This window comes from Chiloscyllium punctatum, chromosome 42, assembly GCF_047496795.1.
Source record: "Chiloscyllium punctatum isolate Juve2018m chromosome 42, sChiPun1.3, whole genome shotgun sequence".
Classification (NCBI taxonomy): domain Eukaryota; kingdom Metazoa; phylum Chordata; class Chondrichthyes; order Orectolobiformes; family Hemiscylliidae; genus Chiloscyllium; species Chiloscyllium punctatum.
In genome coordinates, this window is record NC_092780.1 from 9,193,936 (window position 1) to 9,214,947 (window position 21,012).

Sequence of the window (21,012 nt, forward strand, 5' to 3'; positions counted from 1 at the left end):
ATTCATGCTCTCGTTTCGGGGCTGCAGTGCATGTTTTGCAACATCTCACGATGCAACACGGATCTTTGTGTCTTTGAGGTGTTCATCGTAGAAGGAACCTTGCTGTGGTAGCAAAACACCCCTCCTTCAGTGTTTCCTGTGCAGGATGGGCAACTGCAGTTACTTGAAAAGCCGCTCCAGTGCCGGGAAGTTGCTTCTATGAAGGGGGCACCCAGATTTGAACTGGGGACCTCTTGATCTGCAGTCAAATGCTCTACCACTGAGCTATACCCCCAACAGAAAACTGCGGTGCATGTTTACACTTTCCACATACTACAGTGACAATTGTCTAAAACAACTCTCTTGTCTGCGCCTTTCAACAGTTTACGTGCAGCACAGATGTTTTGTATGTGGAACCTAACTCCAAAATGACTGTCTGACTTCAATGGCATTTGCATCGGAAATGGAAATGGCTGAGTGGTAGAGTCCAGATGGACGGAAGATATTGCTCCGATGACCTCGGCGCTGACCGTATGCACGTGCAATGCTTTCATGCTCTCGTTTCGGCGCTGCAGTGCATGTTTTGCAACATCTCACGATGCAACACGGATCTTCGTGTCTTTGAGGTGTTCATCAAAGAAGGAACCTTGCTGTGGTAGCAAAACACCCCTCCTTCAGTGTTTCCTGTGCAGGATGGGCAACGGCAGTTACTTGAAAAGCCGCTCCAGTGCAGGGAAGTTGCTTGTATAAAGGGGGCACCCAGATTTGAAATGGGGAACCTCTGGATCTGCAGTCAAATGCTCTACCACTGAGCTAGACTCCCACGAGAAAAGGGCGGTGCATGTTTACACTTTCCACATACTACAATGACAATTGTCTAAAACAACTCTCTTGTCTGCGCCTTTCATCAGTTTACGTGCAGCACAGATGTTTTGTATGTGGAACCTAACTCCAAAATGACTGTCTGACTTCAATGGCATTTGCATCGGAAATGGAAATGGCTGAGTGGTAGAGTTCAGATGGACGGAAGATATTGCGCAGATGCACTCATAGAGTGCATCCGCGCTGACCGTATGCACGTGCAACGCTTTCATGCTCTCGTTTCTGCGATGCAGTGCATGTTTTGCAACATCTCACGATGCAACACGGATCTTCGTGTCTTTGAGGTGTTCATCGTAGAAGGAACCTTGCTGTGGTAGCAAAACACCCCTCCTTCAGTGTTTCCTGTGCAGGAGGGGCAACGGCAGTTACTTGAAAAGCCGCTCCAGTGTCGGGAAGTTGCTTGAAAAAGGGGGCACCCAGATTTGAACTGGGGACCTCTTGATCTGCAGTCAAATGCTCTACCACTGAGCTACACCCCCAACAGAAAACTGCGGTGCATGTTTACACTTTCCACATACTACAGTGACAATTGTCTAAAACAACTCTCTTGTCTGCGCCTTTCAACAGTTTACGTGCAGCACAGATGTTTTGTATGTGGAACCTAACTCCAAAATGACTGTCTGACTTCAATGGCATTTGCATCGGAACTGGAAATGGCTGAGTGGTGGACGTAAGATATTGCGCAGATGCACTCATCGAGTGCATCCGCGCTGACCGTATGTACGTGCAACGCATTCATGCTCTCGTTTCGGGGCTGCAGTGCATGTTTTGCAACATCTCACGATGCAACACGGATCTTTGTGTCTTTGAGGTGTTCATCGTAGAAGGAACCTTGCTGTGGTAGCAAAACACCCCTCCTTCAGTGTTTCCTGTGCAGGATGGGCAACTGCAGTTACTTGAAAAGCCGCTCCAGTGCCGGGAAGTTGCTTCTATGAAGGGGGCACCCAGATTTGAACTGGGGACCTCTTGATCTGCAGTCAAATGCTCTACCACTGAGCTATACCCCCAACAGAAAACTGCGGTGCATGTTTACACTTTCCACATACTACAGTGACAATTGTCTAAAACAACTCTCTTGTCTGCGCCTTTCAACAGTTTACGTGCAGCACAGATGTTTTGTATGTGGAACCTAACTCCAAAATGACTGTCTGACTTCAATGGCATTTGCATCGGAAATGGAAATGGCTGAGTGGTAGAGTCCAGATGGACGGAAGATATTGCTCCGATGACCTCGGCGCTGACCGTATGCACGTGCAATGCTTTCATGCTCTCGTTTCGGCGCTGCAGTGCATGTTTTGCAACATCTCACGATGCAACACGGATCTTCGTGTCTTTGAGGTGTTCATCAAAGAAGGAACCTTGCTGTGGTAGCAAAACACCCCTCCTTCAGTGTTTCCTGTGCAGGATGGGCAACGGCAGTTACTTGAAAAGCCGCTCCAGTGCAGGGAAGTTGCTTGTATAAAGGGGGCACCCAGATTTGAACTGGGGACCTCTGGATCTGCAGTCAAATGCTCTACCACTGAGCTAGACTCCCATGAGAAAAGGGCGGTGCATGTTTACACTTTCCACAAACTACAGTGACAATTGTCTAAAACAACTCTGTTGTCTGTGCCTTTCAACAGTTTACGTGCAGCACATATGTTTTGTATGTGGAACCTAACTCCAAAATGACTGTCTGACTTCAATGGCATTTGCATCAGAAATGGAAATGGCTGAGTGATGGACGGAAGATATTGCGCAGATGCACTCATAGAGTGCATCCGCGCTGACCGTATGCACGTGCAACGCTTTCATGCTCTCGTTTCTGCGATGCAGTGCATGTTTTGCAACATCTCACGATGCAACACGGATCTTCGCGTCTTTGAGGTGTTCATCGTAGAAGGAACCTTGCTGTGGTAGCAAAACACCCCTCCTTCAGTGTTTCCTGTGCAGGAGGGGCAACGGCAGTTACTTGAAAAGCCGCTCCAGTGTCGGGAAGTTGCTTGGAAAAGGGGGCACCCAGATTTGAACTGGGGACCTCTTGATCTGCAGTCAAATGCTCTACCACTGAGCTATACCCCCAACGGAAAACTGCGGTGCATGTTTATACTTTCCACACACTACAGTGACAATTGTCGAAAACAACTCTTTTGTCTGTGCCTTTCAACAGTTTACGTGCAGCACAGATGTTTTGTATGTGGAACCTAACTCCAAAATGACTGTCTGACTTCAATGGCATTTGCATCGGAAATGGAAATGGCTGAGTGGTAGAGTTCAGATGGACGGAAGATATTGCGCAGATGCACTCATCGAGTGCATCCGCGCTGACCATATGCACGTGCAACGCTTTCATGCTCTCGTTTCGGGGCTGCAGTGCATGTTTTGCAACATCTCACGATGCAACACGGATCTTTGTGTCTTTGAAGTGTTCATCATAGAAGGAACCTTGCTGTGGTAGCAAAACACCCCTCCTTCAGTGTTTCCTGTGCAGGATGGGCAACGGCAGTTACTTGAAAAGCCGCTCCAGTGCCGGGAAGTTGCTTCTATGAAGGGGGCACCCAGATTTGAACTGGGGACCTCTTGATCTGCAGTAAAATGCTCTACCACTGAGCTATACCCCCAACAGGAAACTGCGGTGCATGTTTACACTTTCCACATACTACAGTGACAATTGTCTAAAACAACTCTCTTGTCTGCGCCTTTCATCAGTTTACGTGCAGCACAGATGTTTTGTATGTGGAACCTAACTCCAAAATGACTGTCTGACTTCAATGGCATTTGCATCGGAACTGGAAATGGCTGAGTGGTGGACGTAAGATATTGCGCAGATGCACTCATCGAGTGCATCCGCGCTGACCGTATGTACGTGCAACGCATTCATGCTCTCGTTTCGGGGCTGCAGTGCATGTTTTGCAACATCTCACGATGCAACACGGATCTTTGTGTCTTTGAGGTGTTCATCGTAGAAGGAACCTTGCTGTGGTAGCAAAACACCCCTCCTTCAGTGTTTCCTGTGCAGGATGGGCAACTGCAGTTACTTGAAAAGCCGCTCCAGTGCCGGGAAGTTGCTTCTATGAAGGGGGCACCCAGATTTGAACTGGGGACCTCTTGATCTGCAGTCAAATGCTCTACCACTGAGCTATACCCCCAACAGAAAACTGCGGTGCATGTTTACACTTTCCACATACTACAGTGACAATTGTCTAAAACAACTCTCTTGTCTGCGCCTTTCAACAGTTTACGTGCAGCACAGATGTTTTGTATGTGGAACCTAACTCCAAAATGACTGTCTGACTTCAATGGCATTTGCATCGGAAATGGAAATGGCTGAGTGGTAGAGTCCAGATGGACGGAAGATATTGCTCCGATGACCTCGGCGCTGACCGTATGCACGTGCAATGCTTTCATGCTCTCGTTTCGGCGCTGCAGTGCATGTTTTGCAACATCTCACGATGCAACACGGATCTTCGTGTCTTTGAGGTGTTCATCAAAGAAGGAACCTTGCTGTGGTAGCAAAACACCCCTCCTTCAGTGTTTCCTGTGCAGGATGGGCAACGGCAGTTACTTGAAAAGCCGCTCCAGTGCAGGGAAGTTGCTTGTATAAAGGGGGCACCCAGATTTGAAATGGGGAACCTCTGGATCTGCAGTCAAATGCTCTACCACTGAGCTAGACTCCCACGAGAAAAGGGCGGTGCATGTTTACACTTTCCACATACTACAATGACAATTGTCTAAAACAACTCTCTTGTCTGCGCCTTTCATCAGTTTACGTGCAGCACAGATGTTTTGTATGTGGAACCTAACTCCAAAATGACTGTCTGACTTCAATGGCATTTGCATCGGAAATGGAAATGGCTGAGTGGTAGAGTTCAGATGGACGGAAGATATTGCGCAGATGCACTCATAGAGTGCATCCGCGCTGACCGTATGCACGTGCAACGCTTTCATGCTCTCGTTTCTGCGATGCAGTGCATGTTTTGCAACATCTCACGATGCAACACGGATCTTCGTGTCTTTGAGGTGTTCATCGTAGAAGGAACCTTGCTGTGGTAGCAAAACACCCCTCCTTCAGTGTTTCCTGTGCAGGAGGGGCAACGGCAGTTACTTGAAAAGCCGCTCCAGTGTCGGGAAGTTGCTTGAAAAAGGGGGCACCCAGATTTGAACTGGGGACCTCTTGATCTGCCGTCAAATGCTCTACCACTGAGCTACACCCCCAACAGAAAACTGCGGTGCATGTTTACACTTTCCACATACTACAGTGACAATTGTCTAAAACAACTCTCTTGTCTGCGCCTTTCAACAGTTTACGTGCAGCACAGATGTTTTGTATGTGGAACCTAACTCCAAAATGACTGTCTGACTTCAATGGCATTTGCATCGGAACTGGAAATGGCTGAGTGGTGGACGTAAGATATTGCGCAGATGCACTCATCGAGTGCATCCGCGCTGACCGTATGTACGTGCAACGCATTCATGCTCTCGTTTCGGGGCTGCAGTGCATGTTTTGCAACATCTCACGATGCAACACGGATCTTTGTGTCTTTGAGGTGTTCATCGTAGAAGGAACCTTGCTGTGGTAGCAAAACACCCCTCCTTCAGTGTTTCCTGTGCAGGATGGGCAACTGCAGTTACTTGAAAAGCCGCTCCAGTGCCGGGAAGTTGCTTCTATGAAGGGGGCACCCAGATTTGAACTGGGGACCTCTTGATCTGCAGTCAAATGCTCTACCACTGAGCTATACCCCCAACAGAAAACTGCGGTGCATGTTTACACTTTCCACATACTACAGTGACAATTGTCTAAAACAACTCTCTTGTCTGCGCCTTTCAACAGTTTACGTGCAGCACAGATGTTTTGTATGTGGAACCTAACTCCAAAATGACTGTCTGACTTCAATGGCATTTGCATCGGAAATGGAAATGGCTGAGTGGTAGAGTCCAGATGGACGGAAGATATTGCTCCGATGACCTCGGCGCTGACCGTATGCACGTGCAATGCTTTCATGCTCTCGTTTCGGCGCTGCAGTGCATGTTTTGCAACATCTCACGATGCAACACGGATCTTCGTGTCTTTGAGGTGTTCATCAAAGAAGGAACCTTGCTGTGGTAGCAAAACACCCCTCCTTCAGTGTTTCCTGTGCAGGATGGGCAACGGCAGTTACTTGAAAAGCCGCTCCAGTGCAGGGAAGTTGCTTGTATAAAGGGGGCACCCAGATTTGAACTGGGGACCTCTGGATCTGCAGTCAAATGCTCTACCACTGAGCTAGACTCCCATGAGAAAAGGGCGGTGCATGTTTACACTTTCCACAAACTACAGTGACAATTGTCTAAAACAACTCTGTTGTCTGTGCCTTTCAACAGTTTACGTGCAGCACATATGTTTTGTATGTGGAACCTAACTCCAAAATGACTGTCTGACTTCAATGGCATTTGCATCAGAAATGGAAATGGCTGAGTGATGGACGGAAGATATTGCGCAGATGCACTCATAGAGTGCATCCGCGCTGACCGTATGCACGTGCAACGCTTTCATGCTCTCGTTTCTGCGATGCAGTGCATGTTTTGCAACATCTCACGATGCAACACGGATCTTCGCGTCTTTGAGGTGTTCATCGTAGAAGGAACCTTGCTGTGGTAGCAAAACACCCCTCCTTCAGTGTTTCCTGTGCAGGAGGGGCAACGGCAGTTACTTGAAAAGCCGCTCCAGTGTCGGGAAGTTGCTTGGAAAAGGGGGCACCCAGATTTGAACTGGGGACCTCTTGATCTGCAGTCAAATGCTCTACCACTGAGCTATACCCCCAACGGAAAACTGTGGTGCATGTTTATACTTTCCACACACTACAGTGACAATTGTCGAAAACAACTCTTTTGTCTGTGCCTTTCAACAGTTTACGTGCAGCACAGATGTTTTGTATGTGGAACCTAACTCCAAAATGACTGTCTGACTTCAATGGCATTTGCATCGGAAATGGAAATGGCTGAGTGGTAGAGTTCAGATGGACGGAAGATATTGCGCAGATGCACTCATCGAGTGCATCCGCGCTGACCATATGCACGTGCAACGCTTTCATGCTCTCGTTTCGGGGCTGCAGTGCATGTTTTGCAACATCTCACGATGCAACACGGATCTTTGTGTCTTTGAAGTGTTCATCATAGAAGGAACCTTGCTGTGGTAGCAAAACACCCCTCCTTCAGTGTTTCCTGTGCAGGATGGGCAACGGCAGTTACTTGAAAAGCCGCTCCAGTGCCGGGAAGTTGCTTCTATGAAGGGGGCACCCAGATTTGAACTGGGGACCTCTTGATCTGCAGTAAAATGCTCTACCACTGAGCTATACCCCCAACAGGAAACTGCGGTGCATGTTTACACTTTCCACATACTACAGTGACAATTGTCTAAAACAACTCTCTTGTCTGCGCCTTTCATCAGTTTACGTGCAGCACAGATGTTTTGTATGTGGAACCTAACTCCAAAATGACTGTCTGACTTCAATGGCATTTGCATCGGAAATGGAAATGGCTGAGTGTTAGAGTTCAGATGGACGGAAGATATTGCGCAGATGCACTCATAGAGTGCATCCGCGCTGACCGTATGCACGTGCAACGCTTTCATGCTCTCGTTTCTGCGATGCAGTGCATGTTTTGCAACATCTCACGATGCACCACGGATCTTTGAGTCTTTGAGGTGTTCATCGTGGAAGGAACCTTGCTGTGGTAGCAAAACACCCCTCCTTCAGTGTTTCCTGTGCAGGATGGGCAACGGCAGTTACTTGAAAAGCCGCTCCAGTGCAGGGAAGTTGCTTGTATAAAGGGGGCACCCAGATTTGAACTGGGGACCTCTTGATCTGCAGTCAAATGCTCGACCACTGAGCTATACCCCCACCGGAAAACTGCGGTGCATGTTTACACTTTCCACATACTACAGTGACAATTGTCGAAAACAACTCTCTTGTCTGTGCCTTACAACAGTTTACGTGCAGCACAGATGTTTTGTATGTGGAACCTAACTCCAAAATGACTGTCTGACTTCAATGGCATTTGCATCGGAAATGGAAATGGCTGAGTGGTAGAGTTCAGATGGACGGAAGATATTGCGCAGATGCACTCATCGAGTGCATCCGCGCTGACCATGTGCACGTGCGATGCTTTCATGCTCTCGTTTCAGCGCTGCAGTGCATGTTTTGCAACATCTCACGATGCAACACGGATCTTCGTGTCTTTGAGGTGTTCATCGTAGAAGGAACCTTGCTGTGGTAGCAAAACACCCCTCCTTCAGTGTTTCCTGTGCAGGATGGGCAACGGCAGTTACTTGAAAAGCCGCTCCAGTGCAGGGAAGTTGCTTGTATCAAGGGGGCACCCAGATTTGAACTGGGGACCTCTTGATCTGCAGTAAAATGCTCTACCACTGAGCTATACCCCCAACAGAAAACTGCGGTGCATGTTTACACTTTCCACATACTACAGTGACAATTGTCTAAAACAACTCTCTTGTCTGCGCCTTTCAACAGTTTACGTGCAGCACAGATGTTTTGTATGTGGAACCTAACTCCAAAATGACTGTCTGACTTCAATGGCATTTGCATCGGAACTGGAAATGGCTGAGTGGTAGAGTTCAGATGGACGGAAGATATTGCGCAGATGCACTCATAGAGTGCATCCGCGCTGACCGTATGTACGTGCAACGCTTTCATGCTCTCGTTTCGGGGCTGCAGTGCATGTTTTGCAACATCTCACGATGCAACACGGATCTTTGTGTCTTTGAGGTGTTCATCGTAGAAGGAACCTTGCTGTGGTAGCAAAACACCCCTCCTTCAGTGTTTCCTGTGCAGGATGGGCAACTGCAGTTACTTGAAAAGCCGCTCCAGTGCCGGGAAGTTGCTTCTATGAAGGGGGCACCCAGATTTGAACTGGGGACCTCTTGATCTGCAGTCAAATGCTCTACCACTGAGCTATACCCCCAACAGAAAACTGCGGTGCATGTTTACACTTTCCACATACTACAGTGACAATTGTCTAAAACAACTCTCTTGTCTGCGCCTTTCAACAGTTTACGTGCAGCACAGATGTTTTGTATGTGGAACCTAACTCCAAAATGACTGTCTGACTTCAATGGCATTTGCATCGGAAATGGAAATGGCTGAGTGGTAGAGTCCAGATGGACGGAAGATATTGCTCCGATGACCTCGGCGCTGACCGTATGCACGTGCAATGCTTTCATGCTCTCGTTTCGGCGCTGCAGTGCATGTTTTGCAACATCTCACGATGCAACACGGATCTTCGTGTCTTTGAGGTGTTCATCAAAGAAGGAACCTTGCTGTGGTAGCAAAACACCCCTCCTTCAGTGTTTCCTGTGCAGGATGGGCAACGGCAGTTACTTGAAAAGCCGCTCCAGTGCAGGGAAGTTGCTTGTGTAAAGGGGGCACCCAGATTTGAACTGGGGACCTCTGGATCTGCAGTCAAATGCTCTACCACTGAGCTAGACTCCCACGAGAAAAGGGCGGTGCATGTTTACACTTTCCACATACTACAATGACAATTGTCTAAAACAACTCTCTTGTCTGCGCCTTTCATCAGTTTACGTGCAGCACAGATGTTTTGTATGTGGAACCTAACTCCAAAATGACTGTCTGACTTCAATGGCATTTGCATCGGAAATGGAAATGGCTGAGTGGTAGAGTTCAGATGGACGGAAGATATTGCGCAGATGCACTCATAGAGTGCATCCGCGCTGACCGTATGCACGTGCAACGCTTTCATGCTCTCGTTTCTGCGCTGCAGTGCATGTTTTGCAACATCTCACGATGCACCACGGATCTTTGAGTCTTTGAGGTGTTCATCGTGGAAGGAACCTTGCTGTGGTAGCAAAACACCCCTCCTTCAGTGTTTCCTGTGCAGGAGGGGCAACGGCAGTTACTTGAAAAGCCGCTCCAGTGTCGGGAAGTTGCTTGGAAAAGGGGGCACCCAGATTTGAACTGGGGACCTTTTGATCTGCAGTCAAATGCTCTACCACTGAGCTATACCCCCAACGGAAAACTGCGGTGCATGTTTATACTTTCCACACACTACAGTGACAATTGTCGAAAACAACTCTTTTGTCTGTGCCTTTCAACAGTTTACGTGCAGCACAGATGTTTTGTATGTGGAACCTAACTCCAAAATGACTGTCTGACTTCAATGGCATTTGCATCGGAACTGGAAATGGCTGAGTGGTAGAGTTCAGATGGACGGAAGATATTGCGCAGATGCACTCATAGAGTGCATCAGCGCTGACCGTATGTACGTGCAACGCTTTCATGCTCTCGTTTCGGGGCTGCAGTGCATGTTTTGCAACATCTCACGATGCACCACGGATCTTTGAGTCTTTGAGGTGTTCATCATAGAAGGAACCTTGCTGTGGTAGCAAAACACCCCTCCTTCAGTGTTTCCTGTGCAGGATGGGCAACGGCAGTTACTTGAAAAGCCGCTCCAGTGCAGGGAAGTTGCTTGTATAAAGGGGGCACCCAGATTTGAACTGGGGACCTCTTGATCTGCAGTCAAATGCTCTACCACTGAGCTATACCCCCAATGGAAAACTGCGGTGCATGTTTATACTTTCCACACACTACAGTGACAATTGTCGAAAACAACTCTTTTGTCTGTGCCTTTCAACAGTTTACGTGCAGCCCAGATGTTTTGTATGTGGAACCTAACTCCAAAATGACTGTCTGACTTCAATGGCATTTGCATCGGAAATGGAAATGGCTGAGTGGTAGAGTTCAGATGGACGGAAGATATTGCGCAGATGCACTCATCGAGTGCATCCGCGCTGACCGTATGTACGTGCAACGCTTTCATGCTCTCGTTTCGGGGCTGCAGTGCATGTTTTGCAACATCTCACGATGCAACACGGATCTTTGTGTCTTTGAGGTGTTCATCATAGAAGGAACCTTGCTGTGGTAGCAAAACACCCCTCCTTCAGTGTTTCCTGTGCAGGATGGGCAACGGCAGTTACTTGAAAAGCCGCTCCAGTGCCGGGAAGTTGCTTCTATGAAGGGGGCACCCAGATTTGAACTGGGGACCTCTTGATCTGCAGTAAAATGCTCTACCACTGAGCTATACCCCCAACAGAAAACTGCGGTGCATGTTTACACTTTCCACATACTACAGTGACAATTGTCTAAAACAACTCTCTTGTCTGCGCCTTTCAACAGTTTACGTGCAGCACAGATGTTTTGTATGTGGCACGTAACTCCAAAATGACTGTCTGACTTCAATGGCATTTGCATCGGAAATGGAAATGGCTGAGTGGTAGAGTCCAGATGGACGGAAGATATTGCTCCGATGACCTCGGCGCTGACCGTATGCACGTGCAATGCTTTCATGCTCTCGTTTCGGCGCTGCAGTGCATGTTTTGCAACATCTCACGATGCAACACGGATCTTCGTGTCTTTGAGGTGTTCATCAAAGAAGGAACCTTGATGTGGTAGCAAAACACCCCTCCTTCAGTGTTTCCTGTGCAGGATGGGCAACGGCAGTTACTTGAAAAGCCGCTCCAGTGCAGGGAAGTTGCTTGTATAAAGGGGGCACCCAGATTTGAACTGGGGACCTCTTGATCTGCAGTCAAATGCTCTACCACTGAGCTATACCCCCAACGGAAAACTGCGGTGCATGTTTACACTTTCCACATACTACAGTGACAATTGTCTGAAACAACTCTGTTGTCTGTGCCTTTCAACAGTTTACGTGCAGTACAGATGTTTTGTATGTGGAACCTAACTCCAAAATGACTGTCTGACTTCAATGGCATTTGCATAGGAAATGGAAATGGCTGAGTGGTAGAGTCCAGATGGACGGAAGATATTGCTCCGATGACCTCGGCGCTGACCGTATGCACGTGCAATGCTTTCATGCTCTCGTTTCGGCGCTGCAGTGCATGTTTTGCAACATCTCACGATGCAACACGGATCTTTGTGTCTTTGAGGTGTTCATCGTAGAAGGAACCTTGCTGTGGTAGCAAAACACCCCTCCTTCAGTGTTTCCTGTGCAGGATGGGCAACGGCAGTTACTTGAAAAGCCGCTCCAGTGCCGGGAAGTTGCTTCTATGAAGGGGGCACCCAGATTTGAACTGGGGACCTCTTGATCTGCAGTAAAATGCTCTACCACTGAGCTATACCCCCAACAGAAAACTGCGGTGCATGTTTACACTTTCCACATACTACAGTGACAATTGTCTAAAACAACTCTCTTGTCTGCGCCTTTCAACAGTTTACGTGCAGCACAGATGTTTTGTATGTGGAACCTAACTCCAAAATGACTGTCTGACTTCAATGGCATTTGCATCGGAAATGGAAATGGCTGAGTGGTAGAGTCCAGATGGACGGAAGATATTGCTCCGATGACCTCGGCGCTGACCGTATGCACGTGCAATGCTTTCATGCTCTCGTTTCGGCGCTGCAGTGCATGTTTTGCAACATCTCACGATGCAACACGGATCTTCGTGTCTTTGAGGTGTTCATCAAAGAAGGAACCTTGCTGTGGTAGCAAAACACCCCTCCTTCAGTGTTTCCTGTGCAGGATGGGCAACGGCAGTTACTTGAAAAGCCGCTCCAGTGCAGGGAAGTTGCTTGTATAAAGGGGGCACCCAGATTTGAACTGGGGACCTCTGGATCTGCAGTCAAATGCTCTACCACTGAGCTAGACTCCCACGAGAAAAGGGCGGTGCATGTTTACACTTTCCACATACTACAATGACAATTGTCTAAAACAACTCTCTTGTCTGCGCCTTTCATCAGTTTACGTGCAGCACAGATGTTTTGTATGTGGAACCTAACTCCAAAATGACTGTCTGACTTCAATGGCATTTGCATCGGAAATGGAAATGGCTGAGTGGTAGAGTTCAGATGGACGGAAGATATTGCGCAGATGCACTCATAGAGTGCATCCGCGCTGACCGTATGCACGTGCAACGCTTTCATGCTCTCGTTTCTGCGCTGCAGTGCATGTTTTGCAACATCTCACGATGCACCACGGATCTTTGAGTCTTTGAGGTGTTCATCGTGGAAGGAACCTTGCTGTGGTAGCAAAACACCCCTCCTTCAGTGTTTCCTGTGCAGGAGGGGCAACGGCAGTTACTTGAAAAGCCGCTCCAGTGTCGGGAAGTTGCTTGGAAAAGGGGGCACCCAGATTTGAACTGGGGACCTTTTGATCTGCAGTCAAATGCTCTACCACTGAGCTATACCCCCAACGGAAAACTGCGGTGCATGTTTATACTTTCCACACACTACAGTGACAATTGTCGAAAACAACTCTTTTGTCTGTGCCTTTCAACAGTTTACGTGCAGCACAGATGTTTTGTATGTGGAACCTAACTCCAAAATGACTGTCTGACTTCAATGGCATTTGCATCGGAACTGGAAATGGCTGAGTGGTAGAGTTCAGATGGACGGAAGATATTGCGCAGATGCACTCATAGAGTGCATCCGCGCTGACCGTATGTACGTGCAACGCTTTCATGCTCTCGTTTCGGGGCTGCAGTGCATGTTTTGCAACATCTCACGATGCACCACGGATCTTTGAGTCTTTGAGGTGTTCATCATAGAAGGAACCTTGCTGTGGTAGCAAAACACCCCTCCTTCAGTGTTTCCTGTGCAGGATGGGCAACGGCAGTTACTTGAAAAGCCGCTCCAGTGCAGGGAAGTTGCTTGTATAAAGGGGGCACCCAGATTTGAACTGGGGACCTCTTGATCTGCAGTCAAATGCTCTACCACTGAGCTATACCCCCAATGGAAAACTGCGGTGCATGTTTATACTTTCCACACACTACAGTGACAATTGTCGAAAACAACTCTTTTGTCTGTGCCTTTCAACAGTTTACGTGCAGCCCAGATGTTTTGTATGTGGAACCTAACTCCAAAATGACTGTCTGACTTCAATGGCATTTGCATCGGAAATGGAAATGGCTGAGTGGTAGAGTTCAGATGGACGGAAGATATTGCGCAGATGCACTCATCGAGTGCATCCGCGCTGACCGTATGTACGTGCAACGCTTTCATGCTCTCGTTTCGGGGCTGCAGTGCATGTTTTGCAACATCTCACGATGCAACACGGATCTTTGTGTCTTTGAGGTGTTCATCATAGAAGGAACCTTGCTGTGGTAGCAAAACACCCCTCCTTCAGTGTTTCCTGTGCAGGATGGGCAACGGCAGTTACTTGAAAAGCCGCTCCAGTGCCGGGAAGTTGCTTCTATGAAGGGGGCACCCAGATTTGAACTGGGGACCTCTTGATCTGCAGTAAAATGCTCTACCACTGAGCTATACCCCCAACAGAAAACTGCGGTGCATGTTTACACTTTCCACATACTACAGTGACAATTGTCTAAAACAACTCTCTTGTCTGCGCCTTTCAACAGTTTACGTGCAGCACAGATGTTTTGTATGTGGCACGTAACTCCAAAATGACTGTCTGACTTCAATGGCATTTGCATCGGAAATGGAAATGGCTGAGTGGTAGAGTCCAGATGGACGGAAGATATTGCTCCGATGACCTCGGCGCTGACCGTATGCACGTGCAATGCTTTCATGCTCTCGTTTCGGCGCTGCAGTGCATGTTTTGCAACATCTCACGATGCAACACGGATCTTCGTGTCTTTGAGGTGTTCATCAAAGAAGGAACCTTGATGTGGTAGCAAAACACCCCTCCTTCAGTGTTTCCTGTGCAGGATGGGCAACGGCAGTTACTTGAAAAGCCGCTCCAGTGCAGGGAAGTTGCTTGTATAAAGGGGGCACCCAGATTTGAACTGGGGACCTCTTGATCTGCAGTCAAATGCTCTACCACTGAGCTATACCCCCAACGGAAAACTGCGGTGCATGTTTACACTTTCCACATACTACAGTGACAATTGTCTGAAACAACTCTGTTGTCTGTGCCTTTCAACAGTTTACGTGCAGTACAGATGTTTTGTATGTGGAACCTAACTCCAAAATGACTGTCTGACTTCAATGGCATTTGCATAGGAAATGGAAATGGCTGAGTGGTAGAGTCCAGATGGACGGAAGATATTGCTCCGATGACCTCGGCGCTGACCGTATGCACGTGCAATGCTTTCATGCTCTCGTTTCGGCGCTGCAGTGCATGTTTTGCAACATCTCACGATGCAACACGGATCTTTGTGTCTTTGAGGTGTTCATCGTAGAAGGAACCTTGCTGTGGTAGCAAAACACCCCTCCTTCAGTGTTTCCTGTGCAGGATGGGCAACGGCAGTTACTTGAAAAGCCGCTCCAGTGCCGGGAAGTTGCTTCTATGAAGGGGGCACCCAGATTTGAACTGGGGACCTCTTGATCTGCAGTAAAATGCTCTACCACTGAGCTATACCCCCAACAGAAAACTGCGGTGCATGTTTACACTTTCCACATACTACAGTGACAATTGTCTAAAACAACTCTCTTGTCTGCGCCTTTCAACAGTTTACGTGCAGCACAGATGTTTTGTATGTGGAACCTAACTCCAAAATGACTGTCTGACTTCAATGGCATTTGCATCGGAAATGGAAATGGCTGAGTGGTAGAGTCCAGATGGACGGAAGATATTGCTCCGATGACCTCGGCGCTGACCGTATGCACGTGCAATGCTTTCATGCTCTCGTTTCGGCGCTGCAGTGCATGTTTTGCAACATCTCACGATGCAACACGGATCTTCGTGTCTTTGAGGTGTTCATCAAAGAAGGAACCTTGCTGTGGTAGCAAAACACCCCTCCTTCAGTGTTTCCTGTGCAGGATGGGCAACGGCAGTTACTTGAAAAGCCGCTCCAGTGCAGGGAAGTTGCTTGTATAAAGGGGGCACCCAGATTTGAACTGGGGACCTCTGGATCTGCAGTCAAATGCTCTACCACTGAGCTAGACTCCCACGAGAAAAGGGCGGTGCATGTTTACACTTTCCACATACTACAATGACAATTGTCTAAAACAACTCTCTTGTCTGCGCCTTTCATCAGTTTACGTGCAGCACAGATGTTTTGTATGTGGAACCTAACTCCAAAATGACTGTCTGACTTCAATGGCATTTGCATCGGAAATGGAAATGGCTGAGTGGTAGAGTTCAGATGGACGGAAGATATTGCGCAGATGCACTCATAGAGTGCATCCGCGCTGACCGTATGCACGTGCAACGCTTTCATGCTCTCGTTTCTGCGCTGCAGTGCATGTTTTGCAACATCTCACGATGCACCACGGATCTTTGAGTCTTTGAGGTGTTCATCGTGGAAGGAACCTTGCTGTGGTAGCAAAACACCCCTCCTTCAGTGTTTCCTGTGCAGGAGGGGCAACGGCAGTTACTTGAAAAGCCGCTCCAGTGTCGGGAAGTTGCTTGGAAAAGGGGGCACCCAGATTTGAACTGGGGACCTTTTGATCTGCAGTCAAATGCTCTACCACTGAGCTATACCCCCAACGGAAAACTGCGGTGCATGTTTATACTTTCCACACACTACAGTGACAATTGTCGAAAACAACTCTTTTGTCTGTGCCTTTCAACAGTTTACGTGCAGCACAGATGTTTTGTATGTGGAACCTAACTCCAAAATGACTGTCTGACTTCAATGGCATTTGCATCGGAACTGGAAATGGCTGAGTGGTAGAGTTCAGATGGACGGAAGATATTGCGCAGATGCACTCATAGAGTGCATCCGCGCTGACCGTATGTACGTGCAACGCTTTCATGCTCTCGTTTCGGGGCTGCAGTGCATGTTTTGCAACATCTCACGATGCACCACGGATCTTTGAGTCTTTGAGGTGTTCATCATAGAAGGAACCTTGCTGTGGTAGCAAAACACCCCTCCTTCAGTGTTTCCTGTGCAGGATGGGCAACGGCAGTTACTTGAAAAGCCGCTCCAGTGCAGGGAAGTTGCTTGTATAAAGGGGGCACCCAGATTTGAACTGGGGACCTCTTGATCTGCAGTCAAATGCTCTACCACTGAGCTATACCCCCAATGGAAAACTGCGGTGCATGTTTATACTTTCCACACACTACAGTGACAATTGTCGAAAACAACTCTTTTGTCTGTGCCTTTCAACAGTTTACGTGCAGCCCAGATGTTTTGTATGTGGAACCTAACTCCAAAATGACTGTCTGACTTCAATGGCATTTGCATCGGAAATGGAAATGGCTGAGTGGTAGAGTTCAGATGGACGGAAGATATTGCGCAGATGCACTCATCGAGTGCATCCGCGCTGACCGTATGTACGTGCAACGCTTTCATGCTCTCGTTTCGGGGCTGCAGTGCATGTTTTGCAACATCTCACGATGCAACACGGATCTTTGTGTCTTTGAGGTGTTCATCATAGAAGGAACCTTGCTGTGGTAGCAAAACACCCCTCCTTCAGTGTTTCCTGTGCAGGATGGGCAACGGCAGTTACTTGAAAAGCCGCTCCAGTGCCGGGAAGTTGCTTCTATGAAGGGGGCACCCAGATTTGAACTGGGGACCTCTTGATCTGCAGTAAAATGCTCTACCACTGAGCTATACCCCCAACAGAAAACTGCGGTGCATGTTTACACTTTCCACATACTACAGTGACAATTGTCTAAAACAACTCTCTTGTCTGCGCCTTTCAACAGTTTACGTGCAGCACAGATGTTTTGTATGTGGCACGTAACTCCAAAATGACTGTCTGACTTCAATGGCATTTGCATCGGAAATGGAAATGGCTGAGTGGTAGAGTCCAGATGGACGGAAGATATTGCTCCGATGACCTCGGCGCTGACCGTATGCACGTGCAATGCTTTCATGCTCTCGTTTCGGCGCTGCAGTGCATGTTTTGCAACATCTCACGATGCAACACGGATCTTCGTGTCTTTGAGGTGTTCATCAAAGAAGGAACCTTGATGTGGTAGCAAAACACCCCTCCTTCAGTGTTTCCTGTGCAGGATGGGCAACGGCAGTTACTTGAAAAGCCGCTCCAGTGCAGGGAAGTTGCTTGTATAAAGGGGGCACCCAGATTTGAACTGGGGACCTCTTGATCTGCAGTCAAATGCTCTACCACTGAGCTATACCCCCAACGGAAAACTGCGGTGCATGTTTACACTTTCCACATACTACAGTGACAATTGTCTGAAACAACTCTGTTGTCTGTGCCTTTCAACAGTTTACGTGCAGTACAGATGTTTTGTATGTGGAACCTAACTCCAAAATGACTGTCTGACTTCAATGGCATTTGCATAGGAAATGGAAATGGCTGAGTGGGAGAGTCCAGATGGACGGAAGATATTGCTCCGATGACCTCGGCGCTGACCGTATGCACGTGCAATGCTTTCATGCTCTCGTTTCGGCGCTGCAGTGCATGTTTTGCAACATCTCACGATGCAACACGGATCTTTGTGTCTTTGAGGTGTTCATCGTAGAAGGAACCTTGCTGTGGTAGCAAAACACCCCTCCTTCAGTGTTTCCTGTGCAGGATGGGCAACGGCAGTTACTTGAAAAGCCGCTCCAGTGCCGGGAAGTTGCTTCTATGAAGGGGGCACCCAGATTTGAACTGGGGACCTCTTGATCTGCAGTAAAATGCTCTACCACTGAGCTATACCCCCAACAGAAAACTGCGGTGCATGTTTACACTTTCCACATACTACAGTGACAATTGTCTAAAACAACTCTCTTGTCTGCGCCTTTCAACAGTTTACGTGCAGCACAGATGTTTTGTATGTGGAACCTAACTCCAAAATGACTGTCTGACTTCAATGGCATTTGCATCGGAAATGGAAATGGCTGAGTGGTAGAGTCCAGATGGACGGAAGATATTGCTCCGATGACCTCGGCGCTGACCGTATGCACGTGCAATGCTTTCATGCTCTCGTTTCGGCGCTGCAGTGCATGTTTTGCAACATCTCACGATGCAACACGGATCTTCGTGTCTTTGAGGTGTTCATCAAAGAAGGAACCTTGCTGTGGTAGCAAAACACCCCTCCTTCAGTGTTTCCTGTGCAGGATGGGCAACGGCAGTTACTTGAAAAACCGCTCCAGTGCAGGGAAGTTGCTTGTATAAAGGGGGCACCCAGATTTGAACTGGGGACCTCTGGATCTGCAGTCAAATGCTCTACCACTGAGCTAGACTCCCACGAGAAAAGGGCGGTGCATGTTTACACTTTCCACATACTACAATGACAATTGTCTAAAACAACTCTCTTGTCTGCGCCTTTCATCAGTTTACGTGCAGCACAGATGTTTTGTATGTGGAACCTAACTCCAAAATGACTGTCTGACTTCAATGGCATTTGCATCGGAAATGGAAATGGCTGAGTGGTAGAGTTCAGATGGACGGAAGATATTGCGCAGATGCACTCATAGAGTGCATCCGCGCTGACCGTATGCACGTGCAACGCTTTCATGCTCTCGTTTCTGCGCTGCAGTGCATGTTTTGCAACATCTCACGATGCACCACGGATCTTTGAGTCTTTGAGGTGTTCATCGTGGAAGGAACCTTGCTGTGGTAGCAAAACACCCCTCCTTCAGTGTTTCCTGTGCAGGAGGGGCAACGGCAGTTACTTGAAAAGCCGCTCCAGTGCCGGGAAGTTGCTTGGAAAAGGGGGCACCCAGATTTGAACTGGGGACCTCTTGATCTGCAGTCAAATGCTCTACCACTGAGCTATACCCCCAACGGAAAACTGCGGTGCATGTTTATACTTTCCACACACTACAGTGACAATTGTCGAAAACAACTCTTTTGTCTGTGCCTTTCAACAGTTTACGTGCAGCACAGATGTTTTGTATGTGGAACCTAACTCCAAAATGACTGTCTGACTTCAATGGCATTTGCATCGGAACTGGAAATGGCTGAGTGGTAGAGTTCAGATGGACGGAAGATATTGCGCAGATGCACTCATAGAGTGCATCCGCGCTGACCGTATGTACGTGCAACGCTTTCATGCTCTCGTTTCGGGGCTGCAGTGCATGTTTTGCAACATCTCACGATGCACCACGGATCTTTGAGTCTTTGAGGTGTTCATCATAGAAGGAACCTTGCTGTGGTAGCAAAACACCCCTCCTTCAGTGTTTCCTGTGCAGGATGGGCAACGGCAGTTACTTGAAAAGCCGCTCCAGTGCAGGGAAGTTGCTTGTATAAAGGGGGCACCCAGATTTGAACTGGGGACCTCTTGATCTGCAGTCAAATGCTCTACCACTGAGCTATACCCCCAACGGAAAACTGCGGTGCATGTTTACACTTTCCACATACTACAGTGACAATTGTCTGAAACAACTCTGTTGTCTGTGCCTTTCAACAGTTTACGTGCAGTACAGATGTTTTGTATGTGGAACCTAACTCCAAAATGACTGTCTGACTTCAATGGCATTTGCATAGGAAATGGAAATGGCTGAGTGGGAGAGTCCAGATGGACGGAAGATATTGCTCCGATGACCTCGGCGCTGACCGTATGCACGTGCAATGCTTTCATGCTCTCGTTTCGGCGCTGCAGTGCATGTTTTGCAACATCTCACGATGCAACACGGATCTTTGTGTCTTTGAGGTGTTCATCGTAGAAGGAACCTTGCTGTGGTAGCAAAACACCCCTCCTTCAGTGTTTCCTGTGCAGGATGGGCAACGGCAGTTACTTGAAAAGCCGCTCCAGTGCCGGGAAGTTGCTTCTATGAAGGGGGCACCCAGATTTGAACTGGGGACCTCTTGATCTGCAGTAAAATGCTCTACCACTGAGCTATACCCCCAACAGAAAACTGCGGTGCATGTTTACACTTTCCACATACTACAGTGACAATTGTCTAAAACAACTCTCTTGTCTGCGCCTTTCAACAGTTTACGTGCAGCACAGATGTTTTGTATGTGGAACCTAACTCCAAAATGACTGTCTGACTTCAATGGCATTTGCATCGGAAATGGAAATGGCTGAGTGGTAGAGTCCAGATGGACGGAAGATATTGCTCCGATGACCTCGGCGCTGACCGTATGCACGTGCAATGCTTTCATGCTCTCGTTTCGGCGCTGCAGTGCATGTTTTGCAACATCTCACGATGCAACACGGATCTTCGTGTCTTTGAGGTGTTCATCAAAGAAGGAACCTTGCTGTGGTAGCAAAACACCCCCCCTTCAGTGTTTCCTGTGCAGGATGGGCAACGGCAGTTACTTGAAAAGCCGCTCCAGTGCAGGGAAGTTGCTTGTATAAAGGGGGCACCCAGATTTGAACTGGGGACCTCTGGATCTGCAG

The 21,012-nt window shown here is 48.2% G+C and overlaps 20 non-coding genes across 20 annotated transcripts; all 20 read right to left on the reverse strand.

Moving 5' to 3' along the window:
* Positions 1 to 202: 202 nt before the first annotated feature.
* Positions 203 to 274, reverse strand: trnac-gca (transfer RNA cysteine (anticodon GCA)). The gene has a single exon. It is a non-coding gene; the product is annotated as a tRNA-Cys (tRNA).
* A 994-nt stretch (positions 275 to 1,268) lies between these two features.
* Positions 1,269 to 1,340, reverse strand: trnac-gca (transfer RNA cysteine (anticodon GCA)). Its single transcript has one exon. It is a non-coding gene; the product is annotated as a tRNA-Cys (tRNA).
* A 456-nt stretch (positions 1,341 to 1,796) lies between these two features.
* Positions 1,797 to 1,868, reverse strand: trnac-gca (transfer RNA cysteine (anticodon GCA)). The gene has a single exon. It is a non-coding gene; the product is annotated as a tRNA-Cys (tRNA).
* A 982-nt stretch (positions 1,869 to 2,850) lies between these two features.
* Positions 2,851 to 2,922, reverse strand: trnac-gca (transfer RNA cysteine (anticodon GCA)). The gene has a single exon. It is a non-coding gene; the product is annotated as a tRNA-Cys (tRNA).
* A 995-nt stretch (positions 2,923 to 3,917) lies between these two features.
* Positions 3,918 to 3,989, reverse strand: trnac-gca (transfer RNA cysteine (anticodon GCA)). Its single transcript has one exon. It is a non-coding gene; the product is annotated as a tRNA-Cys (tRNA).
* Positions 3,990 to 5,511: 1,522 nt separating this feature from the next.
* trnac-gca (transfer RNA cysteine (anticodon GCA)) lies at positions 5,512 to 5,583 on the reverse strand. The gene has a single exon. It is a non-coding gene; the product is annotated as a tRNA-Cys (tRNA).
* A 982-nt stretch (positions 5,584 to 6,565) lies between these two features.
* On the reverse strand, positions 6,566 to 6,637 carry trnac-gca (transfer RNA cysteine (anticodon GCA)). The gene has a single exon. It is a non-coding gene; the product is annotated as a tRNA-Cys (tRNA).
* Positions 6,638 to 7,643: 1,006 nt separating this feature from the next.
* On the reverse strand, positions 7,644 to 7,715 carry trnac-gca (transfer RNA cysteine (anticodon GCA)). The gene has a single exon. It is a non-coding gene; the product is annotated as a tRNA-Cys (tRNA).
* Positions 7,716 to 8,721: 1,006 nt separating this feature from the next.
* trnac-gca (transfer RNA cysteine (anticodon GCA)) lies at positions 8,722 to 8,793 on the reverse strand. The gene has a single exon. It is a non-coding gene; the product is annotated as a tRNA-Cys (tRNA).
* A 993-nt stretch (positions 8,794 to 9,786) lies between these two features.
* Positions 9,787 to 9,858, reverse strand: trnac-gca (transfer RNA cysteine (anticodon GCA)). The gene has a single exon. It is a non-coding gene; the product is annotated as a tRNA-Cys (tRNA).
* Positions 9,859 to 10,325: 467 nt separating this feature from the next.
* Positions 10,326 to 10,397, reverse strand: trnac-gca (transfer RNA cysteine (anticodon GCA)). The gene has a single exon. It is a non-coding gene; the product is annotated as a tRNA-Cys (tRNA).
* Positions 10,398 to 11,391: 994 nt separating this feature from the next.
* On the reverse strand, positions 11,392 to 11,463 carry trnac-gca (transfer RNA cysteine (anticodon GCA)). Its single transcript has one exon. It is a non-coding gene; the product is annotated as a tRNA-Cys (tRNA).
* A 1,520-nt stretch (positions 11,464 to 12,983) lies between these two features.
* On the reverse strand, positions 12,984 to 13,055 carry trnac-gca (transfer RNA cysteine (anticodon GCA)). The gene has a single exon. It is a non-coding gene; the product is annotated as a tRNA-Cys (tRNA).
* Positions 13,056 to 13,522: 467 nt separating this feature from the next.
* trnac-gca (transfer RNA cysteine (anticodon GCA)) lies at positions 13,523 to 13,594 on the reverse strand. The gene has a single exon. It is a non-coding gene; the product is annotated as a tRNA-Cys (tRNA).
* A 994-nt stretch (positions 13,595 to 14,588) lies between these two features.
* Positions 14,589 to 14,660, reverse strand: trnac-gca (transfer RNA cysteine (anticodon GCA)). The gene has a single exon. It is a non-coding gene; the product is annotated as a tRNA-Cys (tRNA).
* Positions 14,661 to 16,180: 1,520 nt separating this feature from the next.
* On the reverse strand, positions 16,181 to 16,252 carry trnac-gca (transfer RNA cysteine (anticodon GCA)). Its single transcript has one exon. It is a non-coding gene; the product is annotated as a tRNA-Cys (tRNA).
* Positions 16,253 to 16,719: 467 nt separating this feature from the next.
* Positions 16,720 to 16,791, reverse strand: trnac-gca (transfer RNA cysteine (anticodon GCA)). Its single transcript has one exon. It is a non-coding gene; the product is annotated as a tRNA-Cys (tRNA).
* A 994-nt stretch (positions 16,792 to 17,785) lies between these two features.
* trnac-gca (transfer RNA cysteine (anticodon GCA)) lies at positions 17,786 to 17,857 on the reverse strand. The gene has a single exon. It is a non-coding gene; the product is annotated as a tRNA-Cys (tRNA).
* Positions 17,858 to 19,377: 1,520 nt separating this feature from the next.
* On the reverse strand, positions 19,378 to 19,449 carry trnac-gca (transfer RNA cysteine (anticodon GCA)). Its single transcript has one exon. It is a non-coding gene; the product is annotated as a tRNA-Cys (tRNA).
* Positions 19,450 to 19,916: 467 nt separating this feature from the next.
* trnac-gca (transfer RNA cysteine (anticodon GCA)) lies at positions 19,917 to 19,988 on the reverse strand. Its single transcript has one exon. It is a non-coding gene; the product is annotated as a tRNA-Cys (tRNA).
* Positions 19,989 to 21,012: the final 1,024 nt, after the last annotated feature.